Here is a 4,966-nt window from a genome sequence, read left to right as displayed (position 1 = left end):
CTCCCAAGTAGCTGGGACCACAGACACCCGCCATTTTTTGGTTGCAGCCATAGATTGTTGTTTGGTGGGCCCGGGCTAGATTCAAACCCACCACCTTAGGTGTACGTGGCTGGCGCATTAGCCACTTGAGCCACAGGCACTGAGCCAGTTTTGGAATGTCTTGAGGAATATTTCTTCTATTTGTAGGATGGGCTAGGAATATTTTTTAGTTAAGCTAAAAAGATGAATGAGTTGTGCCTGTTCCAAACCAGGTTGAGTATGTGACTGTCACATAGTTAAACATTAGCTCCTTAATGGTTAGAATTTAAGAATTAGAAGGACATGGGCTCTAGGCTTTCTCTTTGGCAGATGACATATTCAGACTTTAATGAGAAACTTGCAAATGGAATGACTTTCAGGAACTCTGGCATTTCCCTAAGTGCTAAAGCTTGGCTACATGATGCTTTCATCAGTGACTCTTGGATTAATATGTTTAGGAGACTCTAAAGTATAATCTATAGAATATGGTCTCCTGAGAGAAAGAAAATGACCTTTTAGAGAAAAGAGTCTTTATGGTTGCTGATGGTCCTGGTTACAAGTATGATGTTTCTGTAGTCTTTTGGGGAAGATTGGTGATCTGAAGTCTTACTTGGAAAACTCAGATTCAAAAAGTGCCACTGGGCTGGGAATTTGTGTAAAGGGAATCAGCCTTTGAAAATATCCCCTCAGGCTGCATCTTCCTGAACAATTCAGTGATGCTTTCTGTAATGCTGGAAGGGTTCTCTACTATTTTTAAGGCTGCCAGAAAGCAAACGTAAAAGCATTTAAGGCAGACCTTCTTAGAGCAAAATGTTGGTAATACTGCTTTCTTTTGAAACCCTTCCCCATATACAAACAAGATCTTTTGCCAAGAATACCACAGCCCACCAGCTGAATTGAACTAGCTGTACTCCTGAACAAGAGCATATCAAATACAGAGAAACTTGCAGCTCTTTTGGCTGCCCCTTTGTAATGTCTTTTTATAGAATTTAAATTGGAAATTTTGTTATTGTGTTGGTGCTAGAACAAAGAAAACGAGGAACAGAAGTTGCTTAGCTACTACTTGGTTTCAATCTGCAAGGTATTTTCCTTTTCCTATTAAAAAAAAAAAAAGATGCTTTGGCTGGCCAGCAAGGTGGCTCTCGCCTGTAATCCTGCCATTCTGGGAAGCTGAAAGGTGGATTGCCTGAGTTCAGGAGTTCGAGACCAGCCTGAGCAAGAGCAAGACTTCATCTCTAAAAAATAGCTGGGTGTTGTGGCAGGTGCTTGTAGTCCCAGCTACTTGGGAGGCTGAGGCAAAAGAATTGCTTAAGCCTAGGAGTTTGAAGTTGTTATAAGCTATGATGCCATGGTACTTTACTGAAAAAAAAAAAAAGAGATGCTTTGCTTATCCTCTACTGGGCAGAGAATAGGGAGGAATCCAGAGATTGGCTTTAGCTACAGGCTTCAAATAGTACCTCCAAAGAAAAACTAAATTAGCAACCTTGCTGTGTGGCGGTCAGCTGTCCCTGCATGGACACATGGATAGGGTTTCAGCTGGAGACCTGGAACATCAGCTGCAAGGCTGCCTTTAGAGTGAGGACAATAACTCTAAAGGGGTGAACATAAGAGATCTGCCCACCAGCATTAGCTGTACTGGGGCCTGGCAGTGGTGAGTTTAAGAGAAAGTTCTTCTCCTGGCTTTTGTTAGCATTAACAGATTGGCTAATTGTTTTTTTGTTTTGTTTTGTTTTTGAGACAGTCTCACTTTCTTGCCCTCAGTAGATTGCTGTGTCATCACAGCTCACAGTAACCTCAAACTCTTGGGCTTAAGCGATTCTCCTGCCTCAGTCTCCCAAGTAGCTGGGACTATAGGCACCTGCCACAAGGCCCCAATTTTTTGTTGCAGTTGTCGTTTAGCTGGCCCGAGCTGGGTTCGAACCCACCAGCCTCCATGTATGTGGCTAGTGCCATAACAACTGTGCTATAAGCGCCAAGCCATACCTGGCTATTTTTCCTGTTTAGCAGGCCGGGCCAGGTTTGAACCCACCAGCCCCAGAGCACGTGGCTGGTGCCCTAACCACTAACTACAGGCACCCAACCTCCTCATTGTTTTTAATTTAACTTTTTAAAGAGATGGGGTCTCAGTGTTGTCCAGGCTGGACTCAAATTCTTGGGCTCAAGAGATCTCTCATTTGGCTCAGACCATAGGCACACAATGCCACTGCACGTGACTACGTTGCTTCTTTGACCAGGCTAGGTCTTCTTTTGCACAGGGTAGTTTGATAACAGGGCACAATCACTATGCCATCTTCTCAAAACCAAGTCGGGAATCAGGCTATAAGAGCAACAATTTAAGAACCAAAGATTAGGAACCGGTTTTCAGACAGCACCTGGCTGTGCACATTCGGGCCCTGGCAAGAGGCCTATAGGATAGCAGAGGACTTCTGGGGTCCAAGCTCTAAAAGTAGAAAATAGGCTTGACACCTGTAGCACAGTGGTTGCAGCACTGGCCACATGCACTGAGGCTGGCAGGTTTAAACCCAGCCCAGGCCAGCTAAACAACGACAACTGTAAAAAAAAAAAAAAAAAGTAGAAAATAGCTGTAAGTGCTAATTGGTGAGTACAAACAAAGTTAGAAGGAAACTTGAGTCAGTCACATAACCTGAGATACTGGGGAAATGGGTGCTACAGTAAGCTGGGACCCAAAATTCACAGCCACAGTGATAAGGAATCTAATCAGTTTGCAGGACAAAACTCCAGTACAAGCCTCTGTCAGTGCTGGAGCAACGTCCATGTTCACGGTGAAAAGAACATTGCCACAGGCTGCACAAACTCTAGACTTCCATATCCAGTACAGGGGTTCCAAGGCACCTACTGTTGAGAGGGCTACAGTGGCCACATGAGCTCTAGCTAAGGTTTGCCACCTAGTAACCACTTTCCCCTGGAGATTTTGCTTTCGTCTTTCCAGAACAGTTTTGAATTTGGTTGGTGCTGCATTGTTCAGTGCCCGCCACCATTCATCAGTCAACCACATTTAGAAAGGGACCTAATGAATGCCAGGTTGTATGTGAGGCCCTGCACCACAACTTAGAAGTCTGCCCTTTTGCAGCCCTGGGATGGATGGAGCCTGGTTACATAGGATAATTATGGGCACTCATTTTTCTTCTGGGTAAATCTAAGTTAGTTGAAAAGTTTTCTTACCTTCCTCGCTTGGCCTTAAAAAGAAACTAGGACAGGAATGAAGCAGTAAGAGCCCATAAAGTACCAGGTACCCTCATATACACTAGTTTTTGCACTGACTCCTATAATAAAGATTGAAGAAGGAATCATCCTCACTTTGCACATGCCTATACAGAGATAACCCAACAAGAAGGAAATAGTGACCAGGTGCAGTAGCTCACAGTGTAATCCTAGCAATCTGGAAGGCCAAGGCGGGAGGATTGCCTGAGGTCAGGTCTTGGAGACCAGCCTGAGCAAGAGCAAAACCCTATCTCTAATAAAGATAGAAAAAAATTAGCCAAGTGTTATGGCAGGCACCTGTAGTCCCAATTACTTGGGAGGCTGAGGCAGAAGGATCTCTTGAACCCAGGAGTTTGAGGCTGCTGTGAGCTATGACACCATGGCAATCTAGCCTGGGCAACAGACTCTTTAAAAATAAAAAGAAATATCTAATTGCTCACACAAGGGATGATTTAACATTCTTACTATGAGGAAATGAAATGTCAAAGGGAAAGGAAAGTGCCACCATAAAGAGATGAGATTTTGGTGCCTATTTGCAAAGCAAAACAAGAGCTTTAGTCAGTGGGCCCACCCAGCTCAAGGTTGACCTCTTCACTGTTTTGTTTCTTTGAAAAGGGGTATCATCATGTTGACCAGGCTAATCTTAAAACTCCTGGCTTCAAGCAGTCTTTCTTTGCCTAAGCCTTCCAAGTATCTGGGACTCCTGGCTTGACCTTGTCTACTGCCCCTTCATTATGCTAGGAGAGAACCAACGTCTGCCTCAGGGCCCTAATGGACTTTCTCCCAGACAGATGAGGTTGGAGGGCCATATTCAAGGATACTTTAGATTTACTTGGTTCATTAGTCTACCAGCCTGGAAAAATGGATGGGATTTGGGCTGGCACTACATGGATTATAGTCTAAAAAGTCATCGCTATCTTTCACATGGTCAAGGACAAAAGCCCTGGCTCAAATGCCAGGTCTAGGTTAGGTAAGAATTAGCTCGAATCTAAGGGGAACTTGATAATCTCAACTTTGATTTCCAAGGGAATTTGTATTCAGACAGTGGTCTCTTTATCCCCATCCCCTCAGTTAGTCTTCAGTATGCTGGTGTCTGTGGGCAAGGCTCCATCACTGACATGAGCACATGGAAACTGCTGTCATTATGGGAAAACCTTCGAAACCAAAATAAGGAGACAACACTGCCACCACCCAGTAACTCCAGGAGTTCTAATTTTAGAAAGGGCATAGTGAGAAAGGCAAATCGCTGTGTACCTATGGTCCTAGCTATTAGGTGGGCTAGTGGGGCTTAGCAGGAAGATTGCTTGAAGCCAGGAGTTTGAAGCAGAAGTGTGCTATGGGATTGTACCTGTGAACACTCACTGCCCTCCAGCCTTCCCAACACACCAAGACCCAGACTCTTAAAAAAAAACCAAAAAGAGCAAAGTAAACTTTGGCAGTTAGAAATAATCTTGCCTTGCTTGCTTTTCATTTTACACATACACATAGACAATGAGGGCAGAGATTTTTTTTTTAGCATGTATTCAACATTTGTTGAATGATGTAATTTCCATATGACCAAAAGTCTATTTTTTAAGGTCTAAACCTTGCCTCTGCAGATCTATGTTTACTTATTCCTACAGAAAGGTATCTTTTTTTTTTTTTTTTTTTTTTGAGACAGAGCCTCAAGCTGTCACCCTGGGCGGAGTGCCGTGGCATTACAGCTCACAGCAACCTCCAACTCCTG

Source organism: Otolemur garnettii, unplaced genomic scaffold, assembly GCF_000181295.1.
Source record: "Otolemur garnettii isolate 467f Iridium unplaced genomic scaffold, OtoGar3 scaffold00003, whole genome shotgun sequence".
In the NCBI taxonomy this organism is placed as follows: domain Eukaryota; kingdom Metazoa; phylum Chordata; class Mammalia; order Primates; family Galagidae; genus Otolemur; species Otolemur garnettii.
This window is presented reverse-complemented; position numbering follows the sequence as displayed.